The sequence below is a fragment of the Tachyglossus aculeatus genome, chromosome 23 (assembly GCF_015852505.1).
Source record: "Tachyglossus aculeatus isolate mTacAcu1 chromosome 23, mTacAcu1.pri, whole genome shotgun sequence".
Classification (NCBI taxonomy): domain Eukaryota; kingdom Metazoa; phylum Chordata; class Mammalia; order Monotremata; family Tachyglossidae; genus Tachyglossus; species Tachyglossus aculeatus.
In genome coordinates, this window is record NC_052088.1 from 11,923,777 (window position 1) to 11,949,298 (window position 25,522).

The 25,522-nt window shown below is 46.2% G+C and overlaps 1 protein-coding gene across 2 annotated transcripts in view; it reads right to left on the reverse strand.

Moving 5' to 3' along the window:
• The window catches only part of PDE8B (phosphodiesterase 8B), a 133,636-nt gene extending 125,108 nt beyond the window's left edge, over positions 1–8,528 (reverse strand). Inside the window, exon 1 of one of the 2 annotated variants that reach the window (XM_038765612.1) lies at positions 8,344–8,528. The gene's annotated coding sequence lies outside the window, so the exon portion shown is untranslated. The remainder of the gene's footprint in view (positions 1–8,343) is intronic. The other variant, XM_038765608.1, reaches the window with a different exon arrangement.
• Positions 8,529–25,522: the final 16,994 nt, after the last annotated feature.

Genomic DNA, 25,522 nt, shown 5'->3' on the forward strand with positions numbered 1-25,522 from the left:
AGAGAAAGACCACTCCAATCTTGTCTATCTCATTGCCAACACCTCATGCATGACCTCCCTCTCACCTGGAACTCCCTCACACGTCATATCTGACTGACCACCACTCTCCCCACCTTCAAAGCCTTATTAAAATCACATTTCCTCCGAAGGCCTTCCCTAAGTAAGCCCTCTTTCCCCCATTAATCAGTGGTATTTATTAAGTGCTTTCTGTGTGCTAAACCCTGTACTGAGTGTCTGGGAGAATACTAATCAACAGAGTTGGTAGGCACAATCCCTGCCTATAATGTACTATCTTTCCCTTCTGCGTACCCTTTAAGCAAGTGGTATTCACCCCACTCTCAGCCCCACAGTACATAACCATTAGGTAATTTCAATGTCTACCTACCCATTTAGACTGTAAGCTCCTTGTGGGCAGGGAACATGGGCAAAGAAGAGGGAAGCAGCATACCCTAGAAGAGCATGGGCCTAGAATTCAGGAGGACCTGGGTTCTAACCCTGAATCTGCCATTTGTCTGCTGGGTGACCTTGGGTAAGTCACTTAACTTCTCTGTGCCTCAGTTCTCTCATTTGTAAAATGGGGATTAAGACTGTGAGCCCCATGTAGGACAGGGACTATGTTCAATTTAATAATAATTATTATAATAATGATGGTATTTATTAATCCCTGTTCTAAGCCCTGGACTTGATTAGCTTGTATCTACCCAGAGCTTAGTACAGTGCCTGGCACATAGTAAGTGCACAACAAATACCACTAAAAATAAAGTGCCAACCAACTCTGTTGCATTGTACACTCCCAAGTTCTTAGTACAGTGCTCTGCACACAGTAAGTACTCCATAGATACCACTGATTGACTGAGGGAGAGGAGGGATGGAGGCAGGGAAAAACAGAGAGAATGCATGCACACATTTTAGAACACCAGGGAATTCTGGAGACCAATTAGATAATGAAAGATGCTTCATTATTAATGAATAAAGGGAACTTCCACCCCTGAAATAGAAATACAGGACAAATAGTTCACTTATGGAGTAGAATATTTTGGAAACTTTAAAGTAGCATGTTATCTGACAGGACTTATGGCGCAAATGAGTGATTCTTGCTGAAGGGGCTACAGGGAAATTTTATAAATATTTATCTCACTCACATTAAGCTACAGATAATTTGAAATCCTATGACTTGCCAAAAATGGCTATCAGAGGCTAGGAATATGCTGAGGAGGTTGAACCTCCCATGGTGTTCCGGTTAAAGGCTTTACTAATTATTCTGGCTGGTTTACCTAAATGGGTTAAGTGGCCCCACCATCTGACTGGGAGTGGAAGGTGAGAGATGTCCAGGAAGGGCGGGTGGCAGCATCAGTAGCCAAAGGGGCATGAGAAGTAGCTGGAGAGAAGAGATGAGAAGGGCTGATGTAAGAGAGATGGAAGAGAAGAAATCCTTTCTTCTAAGGATTTCAAGGTGAGCTGCCTCCCTAATGAAAAAGGAAAATTAAGACCTTTAAAGTTAAACCATCTAGCTGCCAAATAAGCTAACTTAATCTGCTAATATTCTGAGCCACTATCTCCCATAATTTTTCATCCTGCTTATATCTTTTAACAGCTTTTAAACTATGACGTTTCCCAGATTCTTTTCTCATCATCATCATCATCATCAATCGTATTTATTGAGCGCTTACTGTGTGCAGAGCACTGTACTAAGCGCTTGGGAAGTACAAGTTGGCAACATATAGAGACAGTCCCTACCCAACAGTGGGCTCACAGTCTAAAAGGGGGAGACAGAGAACAGAACCAAACATACTAACAAAATAAAATAAATAGAATAGATATGTACAAGTAAAATAGAGTAATAAATATGTACAAACATATATACATATACACAGGTGCTGTGGGGAAGGGAAGGAGGTAAGATGGGGGGATGGAGAGGGGGACGAGGGGGAGAGGAAGGAAGGGGCTCAGTGTGGGAAGGCCTCCTGGAGGAGGTGAGCTCTCAGTAGGGCCTTGAAGGGAGGAAGAGGGCTAGCTTGGTGGATGGGCAGAGGGAGGGCATTCCAGGCCCGGGGGATGACGTGGGCTGGGGGTCGATGGCGGGACAGGCGAGAACGAGGTACGGTGAGGAGATTAGCGGCAGAGGAGCGGAGGGTGCGGGGTGGGCTTGGGAAGCAAATGCATCAACCAAAAAGGCAGTTCTAATGAAACAATATCCCAAACTAATATCACATCAAATGCCTTCTATTTCCCCTTTTAAACACACTGGAGACCAGGAGATATTTCCTATTTCTAATCATTGTGTAAAACCCAACCTTGGGTAACTCACCACACTATTTACCTGCATCTTTCTGAAAACTACTTCTCAAGCCATCCAAGAAAGCCAGTGACACCAGCAACATGTCAGTTCCCTTCCAGTGTCTCTGTACAACTGTTGAGCAGGTGGGGGGGGAGACGACGACGACAACACTCCCTTAAGTGCTCCCTTGGATTCAGAATTCCACCCTCTGGGGACTCCCCCTAGTCACTACCTTCTCTCCTTCCTTCTCCAGCAGTTTCTGACATAAAACACTCACTACAGTCACTAGAAGCCAGTTGTGGGCATTCTCTCATGGATCATTAATGTCTGTTTCCACCCTCTAGATTGTAAACTCTTTATGGGGCAGGGAACATATCTGCTAATTCCGTTCTATTGTCCTCTTCCAAGCGCTTGATACAGTGCTCTGCACACAACAAGCACTTCGTATCACTGACTGCTAATCCACTGCCCTCAATAAACCAGGTTCCCTGACCATTAAACTCAGACAACCCCACTTTCCCTCCCACTCCTCCTTCTTCGGAATTGGCTTTTGCCACTGGAGGCCCAAACTGTAATGAATGACGGCATTTGTTAAGCACTTACTATGTGGAGGCACTGTACTAAGCACTGGGATGGATACAAGCAAATCGAGTTGGACACAGTCCCTATTCCGTGTGGGGCTCACGGTCTCAATCCCCATTTGACAGATGAGGTAACTGAGGCACAGAGAAGTAAAGTGACTTGCCCAAAGTCACACAGCACACAGACAGTGGAGCTGGGATTAGAACCCAAGACCTTCTGGACTCCCAGGCCAGAGAACCCCTTTCCTGATTACTGAACACTAAACACTAAACATCAGAGGAGTGAGTTCTGGGCTTTCTGCTTCTGGACCAGAAAAGCCACCAATTATTAGTAAGGAGTCAACTGGGGGCATCTGAAATACTTTCTCTCCTCTGAGATTTGCCATTTTAATTGTTCAGGGGAAGAACAGCAACTTTTGAAGGAATGCTGTGGAAATAAATCACTTTTCTTCCATGATAAGAAACTACATTTCAGTTACTACAGCACAGGCTAACTGGGACTGTGTTCAAGTCTCTGGTCCAGACTTTGAAAATTATCGCCCCCTTAATGAATAAATCAATGGGATTTATTGAGTGCTTACTATGTGCCGAGCACTAAACTAAGCACTTGGGAGAATACAACAGAATTAGCAACACTCAGACATCAGGGAGGCAGGCAGCATGGTCCGAGAGCCCAGAACCCAGGGCTCTCTTGCCAGTTTTGCCACACGGCTGCTGGGTGACCTTGGCAAGTCACTTATCCTCTCAGTACCTCAGTTTTCTCAGTTGTAAACCAGGTACGATATTGGCCCTATTTCACAGGACTGCTTGAGGACAAAATAGGGGAAGCATTTTGGAGAATAAAAGCACTATACAAATTCAGGGTAGGATAAAGTCCAGGGCTATAGTTAGCTTCAAACCACAGCAATCCCATCCTGAGGACTAGCTGTCCTGGGAAAGGGGCCATTGGGCCCGGAAGCCCTTGTCCAGCGCTAGCCAGCGAGGTAAGGGAAACGAGGTCAGGGAGTTGGAGTGAGTGACCAGAGGCTTTGAGCAGAGTTTTCCACTGTGGTATGCCCCTTCTCCACCACGGCGATTCCCAACCCCTCTCCCCAGCACCAACTTGTGGGTCAATTATCCAGCTCCCCGACCCCCTGAACTCCTTACCCGGGGAAGGAAGACAAGTGGGAAAATCTTTCCAGGGTGAAACGGACATCACTGGACACCAAACGCTTCCTTGCTCTCTGCCTCTGTGGTTGCCCTGCACTGGGGCAGGAGAAAACCACGCAGGGCCTCACTGAAAATCAGAGGCCACAGATTTCCCTCGATGGGACACATGAGGCCCTAAGAGGCTGTCGAGAAGCAGTGTGGCTTAGTGGAAAGAGCACGGGCTTGGGAGTCTGAGTTTGTGGGTTCTAATCCCGGCTCCGCCAGTTATCAGCTGTGTGACTTTGGGCAAGTCACTTAACTTCTCTGTGCCTCACTTCTCTGTAAAATGGGGATTAAGACTGTGAGCCCCACGTGAGACAACCTTATTACCCTGGATCTACCTCAGTGCTTAAAACAGTGCTTGGCACAAGGTAAGCGCTTAACAAATATCATTATGATTATTAACTCTTACCCCCCATCAACCCAACTGCTGAGGGTTCGGCCAGCTGGTTGTGAGCTGGTACGGTGCCTACCACTTCTCCTATCCTGTACTCTGCCAAGCGTTTAATACGGTGCTCTGGGTACAGTGTGGCTTTGTGGAAAGAGCACAGGCTTGGGAGTCAGAGGACGTGGGTTCTAATCCCGCTTCCTCCACTCATCTGCTGTGTGACCTTGAGCAAGTCACTTAACTTCTCTGTGCCTCAGTTGCCTCATCTGTAAAATGGGGACTAAAAGCGTGAGTACCATGTGGGACAACCTGATTACCCTGTATCTACCCCAGAGCTTAGAACAGTGTTTGGCACATAATAATAATAATATTAATAATAACGATATTATTATGCCAGCTGGGACAACCTGATAACCCTGTATCTACCCCAGCGCTTAGAACAGTGTTTGGCTAATAGTAATAATAATGGCATTTGTTAAGCGTTTACTACGTGCCAGTGCTTGGCACATAGTAGGCACTTAAATACCATCCTTATTATTATTATTACTATTGTTAATAAGTACCATTGATTGAAAGCAGGTGGCGGCCTCATTCATGCAATTAATTGTATTTATTGAGCGCTTACTGAGTGCAGAGCACAGTACTAAGCGTTTGGAAAGTACAATTCGGCAACAGAGAGTCCCTACCCAACAACAGGCTCGCAGTCTAGAAGGGAGACACAGACAACAAAACAAAACAAGGAGACAGGTGTCAATGCCCTCAGAATAGATAAGGAGGGTCCGTCCCCCCCCCCCCCGCCCCCACGGCATCCTTAGCAGGCAGAAGCACCTCCAAATCCTTCCTCCTTCACGGAGCTCAAGTTTTCTTGGCCCGTGTGGTTGCCCCCCGCTCTCCCTTGCACGACTAAGGGCCCTAAACACACACACACACACACTCAATCGTATTTCTTGAGCAATTACTGTGTGCAGAGCACTATATTAAAAGCGCTTGGAAAATACAAATCGGCAACAGAGCCAATCCCTACCCAACAACTGGCTCAGTCTAGAAGGGGAAGACAGACAATAAAACAAGTACACAGGTGTCAATACCATCAGAATAGATAGAATTATAGCTTTATAATCATTAAGGCGAGTAATAAATATGTAAAAATATACACAAATGGTGTGGGGAGGGGAAGGGGAGGAAAAGGGGGGCTCAGTCTGGGAAGGCCTCCTAGAGGAGGTGAGCTGTCAGTAGGGCTTCCAAGGGGGGGAAGAGAGCTAGTTTGGGGGATGTGAGGAGGGAGGGCATTCCAGGACAGAGGTAGGATGAGGACCACGCAAGAACGAGGCCCAGTGAGGAGGTGAGCAGCAAAGGAGACGCAGCTCAGTGGAAAGAGCCCGGCCTTGGGAGGCAGAGGTCGTGGGTTCTAATCCCAGCTCCACCACTTTCATTCATTCATGTTTATTGAGCGCTTGTGTGCATTCATTCATTCAATCGTGTTTACTGAGCGCTTGTGCGCACTCATTCATTCAATCGTATTTATTGAGCGCTTACTGTGTGCAGAGCACAGTACTAAGCACTTGGGAAGTACAAGTCGGCAACATATAGAGACGGTCCCTACCCATCAACGGGCTCACAGTCTAGAAGGGGGAGACAGACAACAAAACAAAACATGCAGACAGGTGTCAAAACCGTCAGAATAAATGGAACTATAGCTATATGCATATCATTAACAAAATAAATAGAAGCAGGGCACTGGACTAAGCGCTTGGGAAGTATTTATCAGCTGTGGGCCTTTGGACAGGCTGTTTCACTTGTCTGGGCCTCCGTCACCTCCTCTGTAAAATGGGGGTGAAGCCCGTGAGCCCCACGGGGGGGACAACCTGACGACCTTGGCTGGAGAAGCAGCGTGGCTCAGTGGAAAGAGCCCGGGCTTTGGAGTCAGAGGTCATGGGTTCAAATCCCAACTCCACCACTTGTCAGCTGTGTGCCTTTGGGCAAGTCACTTAACTTCTCTGGGCCTCAATTACCTCATCTGTAAAATGGGGATTGTTTGTGAGCCCCATGTGGGACAACTTCATTACCTTGTATCTACCCCAGTGCTTAGAACAGTGCTTTGCACATAGTAAGCGCTTACTAAATGCCATTATTATTACCCCAGGCGCTCAGACCAGTGCTTTGCACATAGTAAGCGCTTACTAAATGCCATTATTATTATTACCCCGGGCGCTCAGAACAGTGCTTGGCACAGAGTAGGTGCTTACTAAATGCCATTATTATTATTATTACCCCAGGTGCTCAGAACAGTGCTTTGCACATAGTAAGCGCTTACTAAATGTCATTATTATTATTACCCCGGGCGCTCAGAACAGTGCTTGGCACAGAGTAGGCGCTTACCAGCGCTTAGAACAGTGCTTGGCACAGAGTAAGCACGTGAGAAGCAGCGTGGCTCAGTGGAAAGAGCCCGGGCTTTGGAGTCAGAGCTCACGGCTTCAAATCCCGGCTCCGCCAATTGTCAGCTGTGTGACTTTGGGCGAGTCACTTAACTTCCCTGTGCCTCAGTCCCCTCATCTGTAAAATGGGGATGAAGGCTGTGAGCCCCCCATGGGACAACCTATCACCTTGTAACCTCCCCAGCGTTTGGAACAGTGCTTTCCAAATAGTAAGCGCTTAATAAATGCCATTATTATTATTCTCCCCCTTTTAGCCTGTGAGCCCACTGTTGGGTAGGGACTGTCTCTATATGTTGCCAACTTGTACTTCCCAAGCGCTAAGTACAGTGCTCTGCACACAGTAAGCGCTCAATAAATACGATTGATTGATTGATTTGGAGTCAGAAGTCACGGCTTCAAATCCCGGCTCTGCCACTTGTCAGCTGTGTGACTTTAGGAGAGTCAATAATAATAATAATAATGGCATTTGTTAAGCGCTTACTATGTACAAAGCACTGTTCTAAGTGCTAGGGAGGTTACAAGGTGATCAGATTGTCCCACGGGGGGCTCACAGTCATAACCCCATTTTACAGATGAGGGAACTGAGGCTCAGAGAAGTTAAGTGACTTGCCCAAAGTCACACAGCTGATAATTGGCAGAGCCGGGATTTGAACCCATGACCTCTGACTCCAAAGCCCGGGCTCTTTTCCACTGAGCCACGTTGCTTCTCTGTGCCTCAGTCCCCTCATCTGTAGAATGGGGATGAAGACTGTGAGCCCCACGTGGGACAACCTGATCACCTTGTAACCTCCCCAGCGCTTAGAACGGTGCTTTGCACATGGTAAGCGCTTAATAAATGCCATCATCGGAGAAGCATTGTGGCTCAGTGGAAAGAGCCCGGGCTTTGGAGTCGGAGGTCAGTGGTTCAAATCCCATTCCCGCCACTTGTCAGCTGTGTGACTTTGGGCAAGTCACTTCACTTCTCTTGTACCTATTTATTACTCTATTAATTTATTTATTTTACTTGTATCTATCTATTCTATTTATTTTATTTTGTATGTTTGGTTTTGTTCTCTGTCTCCCCCTTCCAGCCTGTGAGCCCACTGTTGGGTAGGGACTGTCTCTATATGTTGCCAGTTTGTACTTCCCAAGCGCTTAGTCCAGTGCTCTGCACACAGTAAGCGCTCAATAAAAACGACTGATTGATTGATTGACTGATTCTCTAAGCCTCAGTTCCCTCATCTGTAAAATGGGGATTAAGGCTGTGAGCCCCCCGTGGGGGCAACCTGATCACCTTGTAACCTCCCCCGCGCTTAGAACAGTGCTTTGCACATAGTAAGCGCTTAATAAATGCCATTATTATTATTATCATTAATAAGTGCTATCGTTATTATTAACAAATACCATCATTAGGATTAGGGGGGCGGAACACACAGGCACACAGAGGCCCAGACAGACAGAGAGACAGACAGAGGGGGTCGGCGGGGCCCTTACCTGTCCGTTGGTGGGGGTGGGGTGCAGGGTTTGGGGCTGGACTCCGGCGTTGCAGTCGGGTGGGGGACCCCTCGCGGGGTCTCTTGGGGGGTCCCTTCCCACGGGGCCCGGCGGGGCGGCAGTTTGCAGGGTTGAGCTGCGCTGGTCCGGGTCTCGACGGTACACCGGGCCGCTGCTCGGCGACACGTGCAGGCTGGGGGCGCAGCCCATCCCGCGGGGCCCCCTCTCCTCCTCCTCCTCCCTCCCCAACTCGGCAGATGCAATACTTGGGAGGAGGAGGAGGAGGAGGAGGAGGAGGGAAGGGGCTGCAGGAGGAGTCCGCTCCTGCTCGCCCACCGCCGGCTCTCACTGCAGCGCTCCCCTCCGCATCCCAACTTTCCCTCTCCGGAGAAGGAGCGGCCTGCCCATCTTCTTCCTCAGAGACACGTCGGGCTTGGCATGCGTGAATGCACATACATATATGCATGCACATACATATATGCATGCACACACACACCCCGACACACACTGTCACACTCTGCGGCGCTCCGGCAGGGATGCTAGCTGCTCTCCCACATCCCCCCCTTCCCCGCGCCCACCTCTCTCTCTCCGCCGCCGGCTCCTCCCATTCCTACCCCCAGCCGGCTTTGCCCCCCCCCCCCCCCCATCATCATCAATCGTATTTATTGAGCGCTTACTGTGCGCAGAGCACTGTACTAAGCGCTTGGGAAGTACAAATTGGCAACATATAGAGACAGTCCCTACCCAACAGTGGGCTCGCAGTCTAGAAGGGGGAGACAGAGAACAAAACCAAACATACCAACAAAATTAAATAAATAGAATAAATAGGTACATGTAAGATAGAGTAATAATATGTACAAACATATAGACATCATCATCATCAATCGTATTTATTGAGCGCTTACTGTGCACAGAGCACTGGACTAAGCGCTTGGGAAGTACAGGTTGGCAACATCTAGTGACAGTCCCTACCCAACAGTGGGCTCACAGTCTAAAAGGGGGAGACAGAGGACAAAAACAAACATGCCAACAAAATTAAATCATCATCATCAATCGTATTTATTGAGCACTTACTGTGTGCAGAGCACTGGACTAAGCGCTTGGGAAGTACAGGTTGGCAACATCTAGAGACAGTCCCTACCCAACAGTGGGCTCACAGTCTAAAAGGGGGAGACAGAGAACAGAACCAAACATACCAACAAAATTAAATAAATAGAATAGATAGGTACATGTAAGATAAATAGAGTAATAATATGTACAAACATATAGACATCATCATCATCAATCGTATTTATTGAGCACTTACTGTGTGCAGAGCACTGTACTAAGCGCTTGGGAAGTACAGGTTGGCAACATCTAGAGACAGTCCCTACCCAACAGTGGGCTCGCAGTCTAGAAGGGGGAGACAGAGAACAAAACCAAACATACTAACAAAATAAAATAGAATAGATATGTACAAGTAAAATAAATAAATAGAGTAACAAAGATGTACCCCTCAAAAAGGAGAAAAAAAGCTTCCCGCGTTGACCGCGAGCCCGTTGTGGGCAGGGATTGTCTCTGTTGCTGAATGGCATTTCCCAAGCGCTTAGTACAGTGCTCTGCACACAGTAAGCGCTCAGTAAATACGACTGAACAAAGGAAGGAAGGAGAGGGTCAAGGGACACCCGGTCCTTGCCCCCTTCCGACGCCCCGGAGTCTCATGTAACAACATCCAACCTGTACTTCCCAAGCGCTTAGTATAGTGCTCTGCACACAGTAAACGCTCAATAAATACGACTGAATGAAGGAAGGAAGGAGAGGGTCAAGGGGCACCCGGTCCTTGCCCCCTTCCGACGCCCCGGAGCCTCATGTAACAACATCCAACTTGTACTTCCCAAGCGCTTAGTACAGTGCCCTGCACACAGTAAGCGCTCAATAAATACGATTGAATGAATGAACATCCACCCAACAGAAATTTGTAGCTCCTTTCCAATGCGCCCACTCTTTTCTCGGAATATAAACCCTTAGGGGGCCGGGAGCACACACATTTAGTACGTTATTCTAAGCCCTGTCGTTGATTTCTCCTCTTCTTTTGTCCCTCTTCTCCTTTCCGTCCCCTCCCCTCCTAGATCAATCAAAGGTATTTAGTGAACACCTGTGTTAATGGCTGTGCCCCCTGGCCTACACGTGGGGCAGAGTACTGCGGAAGTACATTACAGTTCCTGCCTTCTGAGAATTTCCAGTCAAATCGGGGAGAAAAGTAGAGCCAAAAGGTTTACAAGATTGTCAGCTCCCCCGGACTGTAAACTTGTGGGCAGGGGACGTGTCTTCCAACTCTGTAAATAGTGTTCTGCACATCTTAAGCGTTCAATATGAATTATTGATTAGTGGGAGCAGGACAGAGCCTGCCCCACTCTTCCACTTCCTTCCATCTCCTCCCAGCGAATATTCTTTCTCCCCCACCAAGCCCCTGCATGTTGTCTTCAATTCCACCCGGCTTCTCCTTAGTGTCCAGGGATTCTTGTTGCTACACATTTGATAAGACGTTGTGCCTGTGTGCACGTGCCCCTCCCCACTACACAAATCCCTGATGGCACAGAGGCACACCTGTCTACTTGTTTTGCTTTGTTGTCTGTCTCCCCCTTCTAGACTGTGAGCCCGTTGTTGGGTAGGGACTGTCTCTATATGTTGCCGATTTGTACTTCCCAAGCGCTTGGCACAGTGCTCTGCACACAGTAAGGGCTCAATAAATACGACTGAATGAATGAATGAAAGGTACAGAATCGGGAAACTAAGGAGCACAGCTGAGTGCCATGTGCATTTAAGAGCCAGCCCATGATTCTAAACTCCCAAGGACAAGGAGCCAGGGTGAGTTCCAATCCAATCTCACACTTGCTTCTCCTCCCTCCTTTCTATTCATATCATGCCCTCTGCCACGGCACCTGGGTCTGTCCACCCACTCCCACTGCTTCATTGGCTATGGCAGACAATTTAGCCCAGGTGGGAACATCCACTTCTGAACTCTTTGATACCCTTCCCGTACTAGGCACCTTAGTGCCAGGCATTTTGCCCTGTTCCTCCTTGTAGCACCTGCTTACCCATGTGAGCAACATCAATGTCCTTGTCTGTTTTAATTCATTCATTCATGAATTAAAACAGACAAGAACATTGATGTCTCTCACATGGGTAAGCATTGCCTGTATGCTGACCAGTGGACTACCCAGTTGGGGAACACACAGATGTGATCCCTACCCTCGTGGAGTACAATCAAGTAGACATCAAACTGTGCCATTCATCACCTGAAAGGATTTCCACCAATCGTATTCTGGATTCTCTTGACCTGGGTTAACAAATTGAACCAAGACCCAAGGCCAACACCTCCATTGCTCTACTCACAATAGCCTTGCTACCAAGCTGGCACCAAATTCCTGTAGGATTTAATTACACCCAAAGACCTCTAGCATTCTATACCGATTGCAGTCCCTATATTCACTGGAATGAACAGCAGCTTTGAAAATCACAAAATGAAGTGCCAGGATGGTGTTCACCCTGACGGGAATGTGCTATGGGTCTGTTCTTTTAGCACGTTTCATTGTAGGAATGGCCACACCCACAATGAAAAAAGGTCAGCAACTGGTGGCAGAGACTTTCCTAGAAGTAAAAATTCCCAATCCTGGCCTTAACTGATCCAGACCGAACCATGAGCCTACCCATTGCCCTGTAATGGCTTCACTTTGTGGTCTTTCCGTCACGAGGAAGGACTGCACCTTGAGAAACCTTTAAAGCAGGTGCTGGGAAGCTATCGGTCTTACTTCTTCTTCTAGTGCACAAAGGGAAGAGTGCAAAAAAGAAACAGACTGAAAAGAAGGCAAGAGACTTGTCCAAGGATACAAATGAGGATTCCCACCTACTACAAGGCCAAATTTGGAGCTATAACAATTAACCCAAGTGTTTCTGGTACACATTAATAGAATGGATTATTACATTATTATTATTTATGGACTGTATCTTGGGCTTTGGGGATAAATAGAGAAGCAGCATGGCTCAGTGGAAAGAGCGTGGTCTTGGGAGTCAGAGGTCATGGGTTCTAATGCCAGCTCTGCCACATATCAGCTGTGTGACTTTGGACAAGTCACTTAATTTCTCTTTGCCTCAGTTACCTCATCTGGAAAATGGGGATTAAGACTGAGCACCATGGGGGACAACCTGATTACCTTGTATCTCCCCAGCACTTAAAACAGTGCTTTGCACATAGTAAGTGCTTAACAAATGCCATTATTATTATAATTATTATAAATACAAGATGATCAGACCAGACAGACCCCTTGTCCCACACAGGGCTCACCATCTGAGGTAGGGAGATGGTTATCTCCATTTTACTGATGAGGAAACTGAGGCCCATAGAGGTTAAGTGGCTTGCTCCAGGTTACACAGCTGACCACTGAAGGAGCTGGAGCTAGAATCCAGTCTCCTCATTTCCTGTCCTATGTTCCTTCCACCAGGCCACAATGCATACAAACCAAACTTCTCCAGAAATAGATTGGCATTTAATGATACACTAATCAATCAATGGTATTTATTGAGCACTTGGTAAGTGCAGAGCACTATTCTAAGCACTTGAGAGAATACAAGAGAATTAAGAGACATTCCCTGCCCCTAATAAGCTTACACTAATCTTTGTGAAACTGCTATACAGAAGAATGTCAGGGGAATTCCAAAAGCAATGGAAAGGTACCTGACACACATGGGGCTCGCAATCTAAGTCAGAGGGAGAACAGGTAATAAATCCACATTTTACAGATGAGGAAACTGAGGAACAAAGGAGTTAAACTTGCCCAAGGTCATCCAGCAGGCAAGTGGTATTTAAAGGGGAAGTGGTTGATTAAAAAGGATTAGCGATGGGCACAAAAGGCTTTTTGTACTAACACATTAATCAGGTTTTCAAGCAACTACAAATATCCATCATTTGGTTGCCACGTCTGGTCATTAGGCCATGATTACACTTAATATCACTTAGCCACTGGGATTTGAACAGGGAGGGAATTCCAGGCATGAGGCAAAAGCGAGGATGTTCTCTTACAGTAGAAGTTTCCTGAAAATAAAGAAACCAAGTCGACTAGAAAGCAAATAGCAGAAACAGTGGCAAAGGACCATAGTCTGTTGGGAAGAGCACAGGCCTAGGAGTCAGATGATCTGGATTCTACTCCTAGCTCTGCTACTTGTTTGCCTTTTGACCTTGGGCAAATCATTTAACTTATCTGTGCCTCAGTTACCTCACCTGTAAAAAGGGAGATAAAATTCCTATTCTTCCTCCCAGATTGTGAACGCCAAGTACAAAAGAGATTATATACAATCTGATTACCTTGTAATCTATCCCAGCAATTAGTAAAGTGCTTGATACATAGTAAGCACTCAACAAGCACCATTATTATTATTCACATATACAGAATCTTGTTGCAATGTCATTATCAACCACAGAGTTCAGCTATTTAGAGAGTTTGATGCCCCCTGAAAATGAAAGGAGGAACTACATTTCTAAAGTGTATCAGACTGGTATCTTTCAAAGGATTAAACTAATCTGTTGGCTTTACCTCTGGTTATTAGTAAGGGAAAGTCATTTCTCATCATCCAGTTACAGAGAAGCCTTGTTAAAACAGAAATGGAACAGATGCATCCAGTTCAGTGCTGGACACCCAGAGAGCCCTCAGTAAATATTAATTGATGGATGCTGATGATACGCTCTGTTCATTGTCAGATTTCCTCCGGCAGCTAATGAAAGGACATTTGTACTTGTTCTGCTTTTCTCTCTATCTTTTTCTGTCTTTCTCTTTCTATTTTCTCTCTATTTTATTTTATTTCAAAGCTCTCAGCCCAGCACCATGCCCATGGACAATGAGCCTGATTCTCCCCAACTCATATGATTGTGGTATTCATTAAACGCTATGTGCTAGGCACTATACTAAGCACTGGGGTGGACACAAGCAAATACGGCTGGATGCAGTCCCTGTCCCACATGGGGCTCACAGTCTTCATCCCATTTTACAGATTTGGTAACTGTCACAGAGAAGTTCAGTGACTTACCCAAGGTCACACAGCAGACAAGTAGCTCACTCCCTTGGTAAACACATTTGCTTCCATGGCTTCAACTATCCTCTCTATGAGGTTGACACCCAAATCTTTATCTCTTACCCTGTTCTTTCTCCCTCCCGCCAGGCTCACATCTCCTCCTGCCTTCAGGTCACCTCTACTTGAATGTCCTCCCACTACCTAAAACTCAACAATGTCCAAGACAGAGCTCCTTATCTTCCCTCCCAAACCCTGTCCTCTCCCTGACTTTCCCATCACTGTGAATGGCACTACTATCCGTCCCATCTCACAAGCCCACAACCTTGACTCCGCTCTCTCATTCACCCCTCACATCTGATCGATAACCAAAACCTGCTAGCCTCACCTTCACAACATCACCAAGATCTGCCCTTTCCTCTTCATCCAAACCGCTACCACATTAGTACAATCACTCATCCTATCCCAACTGGATTACTGCATCAGCATCCTTTCTGATCTCCCAACCTCCTGTCTCTCTCCACTTCAATCTATACTTCACTCTGCTGCCCGGATTATCTTTATACAGAAACGTTCTGGGAATGTCAACCCTTTTCTCAAAAATCTCCAGTGGTTGCTTATCAACCTCCATATCAGGCAAAAACTCCTCACTGTTGGTTTCAAAGCTCTCCATCACCTTGGCCCCTCCTACCTCACCTCCCTTCTCTCCTTTTACATCCCAGACCTCACACTCCATTCCTCTGGTGCTAACCTTCTCACTGTGCCTTGTTCTCGCCTGTCCCACCATCGGCCCCTGGCCCATGTCCTACCTCTGACCTGGAATGCCCTCTCTCCTCAAATCTGCCAATCACACTTCCCCACTTCAAAACCCTACTGAAGGCTCACCTCCTTCAAGAGGCCTTCCCAGACTAAGCTCCCCTTTTCCTCAGTTCCACCTCCCCCTCCATCATTCCAACATGCTCCCTTTGCTCTTCCTCCCCTCCCGCCCCCACAGCACTTGTGCATATCTATAATTTCATTTATTTACATTAATGCCTGTTTACTTGTTTTGATGTGTAAATATCCATAATTCTATTTATTTATATTGATGCTATTGATGCCTGTTTACTTGTTTCGATGTCTGTCTCACCCGAAATAGACAGTAAGCCTGTTGTGGGCAGGGACTGTCTCTGTTGCTGAATTGTACTTTCCAAGCTCTTAGTACAGTGCTCTGCACACAGTAAGCGCTCAATAAATATGATTGAATGAATGATCCCAGGTCCTTCTGAATTCCAGTCCTGCTCTCTATCCACTAGACTGCACTGCTTCTCAGAGAAATTAGTTAGGAGCCATGCCTCACCTGTGGTCTCCACAAAGCCCAGATCTGTGGAGTCAGGTCAGTTTGGCTGGGGCTGAATCTGGTCAACTTTGGATAGCTCAGAATCACACACGCCCTCCTCACCCTCAGCCAGCTTCCTGGGTCCCACTGTAGGCTAGGTCCATGGAGTAGAGAGAAAGGAATAGAGCTGAAGGCCCATTTAAACAACTTTTCTTTTGTTCCAGCTTATTACTATCTCAGGGCCCCCTTGCACTCTGGCCCTGTCCAGGTAACGCAATTAAAATCCAGAGTTTGGGCTCACCAGCGTCGGATGAGGCCTGAAAATCCAAGGCTTGCAAGAACTCCAATTTAGGAACTTTGGGAAGCCATCATAATTTTCAAGCCAGCAAGGTACTTTTTAGTCAACTCCCTTTCCTATTGTCTTTTAAATTCTGAGAGGCAGCTGCTGATCATGTTGTATTAGAGTTAGGCCTAGTGCAAAGAGGAAGGGAACTGGGAGCCAGGATGTCTGGGTTCTAATCCCAGTTCTGCCACTGGCCTACTGGGTGGTCTCAGACCTGTCACAACCTCTCTGGACCTGTTTCTGCCTCTGTATCCCCACCTCTCAGGTTGTTTGTGCCATGTGGAACAGAGGCTATACCCCGTCTGGCGATCTTGTACCTACCCCACATCAAAAGCATTTCCTATCCAAACATCTTTACTATGAGGGTGGTTGGAACAGGATGGTGCATGATCTGCAACCCTGTCTACCATGGGCATGGTTAGGGTTTAGAGGATAGAGATTATTCACCTGGATAGAGGCTGTGGGGCCTGTTGGCTTGTGGATCTGTTTCTCTGTGCTCAGTGGCTGGTTGATGTCTTATTTGTAAATAAGCCTCCCTTCCCCTGCCCAGCTCCCCCAACTCCAGTTGGATACAGTAGGATATTCAGCATTCTTCAGCTCCTCCCACTGCCACTATAATGTCTCACCACCCCCCTCCCAGTCCCACAGGATTTATGTTCCTATCTGTAATTTATTGATTTATATTAATGTCTGTGTCCCCCCCATCTAGAATGTAAGCTCATTGTGGGCAGGGAATGTGTCTGTTTATTGTACTGTAGTCTCCCAAGCACTTAGTACAGTGCTCTGTATACAGTAAGCACTCAATAAATCCAACTGAAAGAATGAATAGGTCAACTTATGGTTCTTCCTTGGTATATTTTTTCTGCTTGCCCCCCTTTGGGCGCCCACTCTGTCACCCTTCCTGGGCTTCCTTCCTGCCTTGGCTTTAGGCCCTGAAGTGGCACTTGGAGACACAGATGGAATAATAATGATTATGATGTTTGTTAAGCGTTTACTATGCACCAGGTACTGTACTAATTGCTGGAATGGATACAAACAAATCAGGTTGGTCACAGTCCCTGTCCCGCATAGGGTTTACAGTCTTAATCCCCATTTTACAGATGAGCTGAGGATCAAAGAAATGAAGTGATTTGCCCAAGGCTACATAGCAGACAAGTGGCGGAGCTGGGATTAGAACCCTTGACCTTCTGATTCTCAGACCCATGCTCTATCCACTACTCCATGCTGCCTCTTTAAGGTCTGATATTTTAATAATAATAAATTATTTTATTATAAAATATAATATTTTATTATATTATAAATATCCAATATTTTTTGGACCACCAAGAGGACAGCTTCTGTAGGCCTGATGAGATGCCATAATCTGTTCAATCAAGGTCCTAGACACTATGCTATCTGCTTGGTAAAGTACAACTGTAGCAAGATACAAACTCCCTCATCTCTAAGAACTGACAATTCAAGGGGAGAGACAGGTAAAAATGATTTAAAGATAATGAAAACCACGGGAAGAACAAGGAAATACGAAGCAGTACAAACACAGCAGGATGAAACAGGTGAACAAATAACAATGCGCAGATAAATCTATAAATCTATAAATAAAAGGATTCATATGTACCCGAGTGCTAAATGCCTACTGGTGAATAAATGATGTTCAAGAACCCCCGGGGCTTTGAATAGCTACATCGCCAATCCAGTCAAACAAGTTTGGAGCCATGGAGCCCACTATCGGGTAGGGACTGTCTCTATGTGATGCCAATTTGTACTTCCCAAGCGCTTAGTACAGTGCTCTGCACATAGTAAGCGCTCAATAAATACGATTGATTGATTGATTGATTGGAGCACCTTAGTGAACTGTTTTTAGAACATTCATTTCACATGGGTCACTTCTGTTTGGTTATTACTGTCTTATAAAACCAGCTTACGACACCCATTTCCCTTTTATTTACTCAACTCCTTTTATGCTCATGTGGCCTAAACAACAACTGAATTTTTCCTGAGCCCCCAGTAGTCATCACTATATGTTCCTGTGGGAACCAGAATTCAGGCCTCAAGCCCCTCTAATAAGGCGTAGTCCTATCAAGGTAAGAACTGGCTTTGGAAATGGGGGATGGGAAAGGGGTGCAGATTCCACAGGCCTGCATGGATCCTGATGGCATCTGGAGCAATGAGTGGCGTGTGGGCCAGACCAAGAGGTCCTATTTAGAAATAGCTGGTGTCTCCAAACACTTTTCTTCTCACACCCTTGAGGGTGAGAGAGAATCCTGCGCCAATTTCCATAAAGTCTAGTTCAGGAGAATGATCCCCTCTCCTCCAAGAAGCTTACCCCAATTAATTCCCAACACCCCATGTCTTGACAACGCAATAGCCACCCCTAACACATGCCTTCTTGTAACCAACCTCAGCATGAACACACACACATCCATGTGCATGTATGTAAATATTCATATGTTAATCCCATCCTGACATATCCATGGTAGTCTCTGTTACATCCTTGTTCTTCCTCCTGCTCTCATTATTTCAAAATAATTTAAGTCAGTTCATCTCCCCCATTAAATTGTAAGCTCCTTGAGGGCAAGGACTATGTTTTTTTTTTCTTCTTGTGTACTCTCCCATGCACTTAGTACACGCTTTACACTCTGGCACTCAATAAATTCCATTGATGTTGAGTATAATGATGATGATGATATTTTGTCTACTCTGAAAATATTTGTAAGTTTGTCTCCCCCCATCAGACTGTAACCTCTTTGTGGGCAAGAAACATGTCACTTCCCTGCTTTGTACTTCCCAAGGGCTTAGAACAATGTATTACCCCCAGTGGAAACCTCAATGAATACTATTACTGTGATGCCAAAATTCAGGAGGTTGTACCAGAAACTCACTGCAGAATGCTACCCATGTCAGATTCTTCCTCAAGAAATACCCTTTTTATTCCTGTCAATGGAGAGAAAAATCCATGTGGAAAGGCAGACACACCTGTGGGAAAACTGTGCAGTAAATTCTTGAAGTTGTAGCTTTTGTACAGCGAAAGGTTTGAGGCAAAAACAAACTAAAAAGTGTTCCCTGTTCCAGGGAGGCGGTGACTCTACTTACTGAGTATTTACTGTGTGCAGAGGACTATACTACGCACTTGGGAGAGTACAATATAACAGATTTGGGTGACATGTTCCCTGCCCACAAAGAGCTTACAGTCTAGAGGAAAAACAGACTCAAATAGACTCCATATTCCTGTCACTGGAGGATTGCAATATTAGGGCCAGCCAATTCACAGCTCCTATCTTCGCCCCTGGAGCCAGGAACACAATGCCAATGATTCCTCATTGAATGGGGAACTCGACTCCACTTACCCTAACTAGCACTCCTAGTGCCTTTGCAGCTTTCTGTGAGGCGCTAATGAGAACATCCCTCTGCAGTTTCCCGATCCCGATCAATTGTTGGTATTTGTTGAGCATTTACTGTATGCCAAGCACTTGGGAGAGTGTATTCCTGGAGGGTATTCCCACTCCAGGTCCAAAAGAAAATGTACCAGCCTAAACCATTCTGGTTCACAGAGGCAGCCTACACCAAGTTAGTAACTCATTGCTACTCTGGACCAGGACCTTCTTAATACTAAGGCATCTCCCAACTCAAAGGATTGTGAGACTTCCCTGGAGGGCATCTAATCCACACCTCAAGCCAAGAAAAGATGCATCAGAGAAGGTGATTCCACAGCTGCCACATCATGCTGGAATCCGCCACTAAGCTTCCCTTATCCCTGCCCTAAATTCCCTCCTCCTGCAGTTGATTCCCCTTTCTCAGGGAAGAACTTTGCTTCAGCCTGCAAGGCACCCAGATCTCCCACAGCATGGGATTGGCATTCTTGCAAAACCTCACACTGAAGAAAACCCATCTTCTAGCCCTGACCTGCTCTCACGGCACACACCTGCACACAAGTCAGAAGCAGCTCCTCCAATGACAGGGCATGTCGAGCCCAAACAGGCTCACGTTGTCAGGCAAACGTACCCTCCCATTCTGACATCGTCCTGGCCCAAATGTGTAATAATAATAATGGCATTTTTTAAGCACTTACTATGTGCAAAGCACTGTTCTAAGCACTGGGGGGGATACAAGGTGATTAGTTTGTCTCACGTGGGACCCACAGTCAATCCCCATTTTACAGATGAGGTAACAGGTTCACAGAAGTTAAGTGACTTGCCCAAGCTCACACAGCAGACATGTGGCAGAGCCGGGATTCGAACCCATGACCTCTGACTCCAAAGCCCAGGCTCTTTCCACTGAGCCACGCTGTTTCTCTAATGAGAGAAGCAATGGGAGAAGTAATGGGAGGTCATGCTCAGACAAAACCAAGTGTGCTCTCAATGGCAGCAGTGGTGTTAGGGATGAAGAGAAAAGTTTAAAAAGAAGTAACAGTGGAAGAGGACTGTGAGAGCATGTGCCTGAGAGTAAGACAATCTGGGTTCTTACCTCCATCAAATAATTGTGGCATTTGTTAATAATAATAATAATAATAATGGTATTTGTTAAGTGCTTACTATGTGCAAAGCACTGTTCTAAGTGCTGGGGGGATACAAGGTGATCAGGTTGTCCCACGTGGGGCTCACAGTCTTAATCTCCATTTTACAGATGAGGGAACTGAGGTCCAGCGAAGTTAAGTGACTTGCCCAAAGTCACACAGCTGACAATTGGTGGAGCCAGGATTTGAACCCATGACCTCTGACTCCAAAGCCCGGGCTCTTTCCACTGAGCCACGCTTGCTATGTGCCAGGCACTGTTCTAAGCACAGAGGTGAATTCAAGCCAAACAGGTTGGACACAGTCCCTGTCCCACATACAACTTGTACTTCCCAAGCGCTTAGTACAGTGCTCTGCACACAGTAAGCGCTCAATAAATACGATTGATGATGATGGGGCTCACAGTGAAGTGACTTCCTCCAAATCACAAATCAGACATGTAGCGGTGTTGGGTTCTTACTCTCAGGCCCAGGCTCTCTCTATTAGGCCACACTGTGTGACTTTGGGCAAATCCCTTAATTTCTCTGTGCCTCAGTTACCTCATCTTTAAAATGGGGATGAAAACTGTGATTCCCCCTCATCATGTGGGACATGGACTGTATCCAACTGAATTAGCTTGTATCTATCCCAGCACTGCACTGTACCCCTACCAAAAAAACAAACAAAAACCCCACAAGTAAGAAATAAGATATGAGGATGTAAGACATGCTGATAAAATAGATTTTCCGAAATGTTTGCCCCCTGCAATCCCAGAGAGCTTCTGATGCATGAGATGTTTAAGGGAGCACTCCCAGACCTGGGGACCCTAGAGCCGGACGGCTTTCCAGAGAGTTCAAGGGACGGGGCCCTGGAGAGGAAGATTGGGAAGGGAAGTTGGAAGCTCTCACTGAAAAAGCAGCTGGGAAACTTGAAGACAAACAAGTATATGATGCCAAAGAGTTCCAAACCACCCACAATGCAGCCGGAGGAAGAGCTGAAAGGCAACGGGCATAGCTTTGTCCTGTCAGACATAAGCTCACCAACTAAACATTCCTGAAGTCTCCTGTCAAAAATGATGGGCGAGCCTCCGTCAGGATTGAGAATCTGCATGCGGGAACTGATTGTACTGGTACTGGTTTGCCCAACACCACCTGCACTCTGTAGTTCCTGTCAGAGTACAGAGAGAGGTCAGGGGAGTGGCACATTGTGAAGTCCCTGAACAACGTTTAGGCATGTGGGACCCATTTAAGGCTGAAGCAACTAGAGCAAAGTGCTAATGCTGTGCTGAAACACTATGGTCCAGCAGGCGTTGGTAGCCAGTCTTCACTGCTCAGGTAAACCAGCTATTTTTTAGGATTCCTACTGGATCCATTCACCTCACTGAATGCCATATGTGGTTCTTAGGTCAGAAAACTTTACCGCTACAAAGTCAAGCCTAAAACCGAGGTTTCCCAATTCCCTGAGCCAAACTCTTTCCCAAAAGACAACCATGGTCAGAGCATTTCTTGGGTCTCCTCCTCTCAGAGATCCTTTTCCTTTATCTCTCTCACCAACCCTCCTCCCATTCTTTTTCCTTACCTCTTGTCCCAATTTCTGCAACCCCTGGACATTTCCTCACACTGTAGGGGCTCTGGTGCAGGACAAGGGGGAACTTTCTGATCATGCAAGCTCTCTTCTGAGGGCTGACTCCCTCAGTCCCAGTCCCAGGGTTTCTCAGGAGGCTGGGAGCCAAAAATGTTTAAGACAAACTTAGCTCAAAAGAAGACTGATGAGAAAGCAGTCTAGTGGTGCTACTGGGAGCTTGCTGTTGCTTCTCTGTAGCGAAGCCGCAATTCAGACATCGCAGAGAGCACAGCAATAACAGTAAAAGTGATGCTGTCCCTAATTTGGCGGCTGATGAAAATGACCTCACATGACATCTTTGGTGACAGATGTTTTCTACCCCCAACAACTAGCCCATTATTTCAGCACTAACCAGTCCAAAGCTGGCCATCCCCTCCTTTTAGAGGCATCATTATGCTGCTTAGGGGTCTTTTGCACAGCTCCCCAAATCAGTCAGTCAATTATTGGTATTTATTGAGAGCCTGAACACTAAAAAAGGAGAGACAATGAACACCTCCATAAGGGAAATTCTCAGATACACAAAAACTAGAAAACAGAAGGATAAGGACACCGATCCTGCTCAAAGAGGAAAATGATTTATTTTTTTCCCACGTAAGCCACCAGGCTGTCCTCACGCCAGCCGTGAGCTAGGACGCATCAGATGAGTCTTAGCGCACCCCACCCACAAAGTCTTGTACATATTTACTGTTTTATTTTGTTAATTTGTTTTGTTGTCAGTCTTCCCCTTCTAGACTGTGAGCACGCTGTTGGGTAGGGACTGTCTCTATATGTTGCCAACTTGTACTTCCCAAGTACTTAGTATAGTGCTCTGCACACAGTAAGCGCTCAATAAATACGATTGAATGAATGAATAAAGAGTCTTTAAGTGGCTTGAGAGAGTGAACGTCTCTCACAGGTCTTATTTTCTCTTCAAGGCATAATTGCACACCAGAAGAATTTGACTGAAGGCATGACAAGGGCTCTGTCATTCTGGAGGCTAGTGATGATCACTTCCTCCATCTGGGCCTGAAGCCACTAAAATATCAATTGGTCCCCTTCCTTTTCAGGCCCAAGGAGAAGCAGCGTGGCCTACTGGATAGAGTTTGGGCCTGTAAGTCAGAAGGACACAGGTTCTAATCCCGGCTCGACTACTTGTCTGCTGGGTGACCTTAGGCAAGTTACTTCACTTCTCTGGGACTCAGTTGCCTCATCTATAAAACGGGGATTAAGTCTGTGAGCCCCACATGGACTGTGTCCAACCTGATTAGCTTGTATCTAAGAGCTTGGTACAGTGAGTGTCCCAAAGTAAGCGCTTAAATATCACAGAAAAGGAGACACAGCCTGCCTGACAGAGCACTGAGGACCTTTGTGAGAACAGATAAGTTAGAGATTGATCAATTCCACCCAGCTGGGAGCCACCTAGATTTAATGCTTTGCTACAACACTCATGTTGGATTCTCAAACATTAGTTTCATTTCAAGGCCAATAGCTCTAAACTTTGACTCTTTCAGTGTAGAGAGGCCAGCCTAAAACTTAGACATTCTATTAGATTTCAAACTTCTTGAGGGCAGGGAATAGGTGTTGTGCTTTGGGTGCAGTCTCCCAAGCTCTTAGGAGAGCACTCAGCACACAGTAGGTGCTCAATATATACCATTGAGTGAATGAATGCAATTCTCTAGCCAGCTGGAGTTGGCAGGCTAGCTGCAGCCAACATAAGCAAAACAAAGTTGCTCTTGGCAAGTGTCAATGTGAGGATCTTTTCAGTTAGACACCCGCATCTTGTCCTCAGCTCCAGACTGTAAGCACATTGTGGACAGGTAATGAGTCTATTATACTGTTATAGCATACTCTCCCAAGCACTTAATACAGTGCTCGGCACACAGTAAGCGCTCAGTAAATACGACTGACTGACTGAAATTTCCAAACTTCTTGGGGAAGTCTACTATCCGAACCATCGGCCACCTGAGCTGAAACTTGTTCAATCCTTGAAAATGTCCAGGTAGTCGAACAAAATTGGAGGCAGGGCTGCCCAACGAAACTGGATATAATCTGGTTGCTCATCTGATGTTGCAATGATCTGAACTATGCAGATCCCCAATAATAACAACAACAGTAATAATAATTGTGATATTTGTTAAGCACTTACTATGTGTCAAAAACTATATTAAGCTCTGGGGTAGATAGAAGATAATCAGGTCCCACACGGGGCTCAGAGTCTAAGTAGGAGGGAGAATAGGCATCAAATCCCCATTTTACAGTTGAGAAAACTGAGGCACAGAGAAGTTGACTTGCCCAAGATCATCTGGCAGGTAAGTGGCAGAACAGGGGTTAAAAACCAGGTTCTCTGACTCCGAAGACCACACTCTTTCCACTAGGCCATGCAGTTTCTCTCTGGGACCTTAGTTAATTCCCTTTCTAGACTGTGAGCTCCTTGTAGGTAGTGAACATGTTTACCAGCTCTACTGTATTGTACTCCCCCAAATGCTTAGTACAGTGCCCTGGATACAGTGAAGTCTCAATAGCTCCACTAATGAGCTCTCTCGGATACATCACAAATCAAAAGCACACTGAGGTCATCACTCTTTGTTCAAACTTTATCTACCAAGGGGGTAGGTCACCTAAGGCGTCTTCTCTACAGGGCCACCACACCCTAAAAACCTGGGAATTTGGAATCGCAGGGCCATACCATGAGTTTAAGATGTTCTTTAAACTATATGAAAGCTATTATCGGCTCACCAAACAGCACAACAGTACGTTGAGTTCCAGCTGGCAAACCTCCAAAGCAAGCAACGGTCTGGGCCAGGTGATCATGAGGGATGCTGATTTCCTGTCCAGGGGAACCCCGATTTTCCAGATTGCCTTTTCCCTGGAAATCCCCTTCCTTCAGAAAGCAATTTCTCTGGCCATCACCATTGCCCCTCTACTCTCCGCTCTCAGGGGCAGTGTCAGTCTGTGCTCTGAGCTGGTGCAACTGAACATGTGGCTCAGTGGAAGGTCCACGACTGGAAGATGAGACATATGAGAATGGCCCCCTGGTCCCTCAGGAGAGAAGGCAGAGTCTTAACCATGTGGCCACACACCCACAGGGGAATTTGCGCTGACCCTCTCAATATAGAAATGATTTGCCCTTTCTCTGGAAAATTCATTAATCTAGACGATTGCAAGCCCAACCTACTGGAGATGAAAGGGGTTGGTCTATATTTCCTAACCAGATATTCCATGGAGAGTGGACAGATTGGTGAATTGGTCAATGGTGTTTTTTGAACATCTACTGGGTGCAAATCACTGCACTGAGAGTTTGGGAGAGAACAGCAAAGGTAATCAATCGATAGTATTTTTTATTGAGTGCTGATACAAATGCTTGGGAGAAAAGAGACATAATCCCTT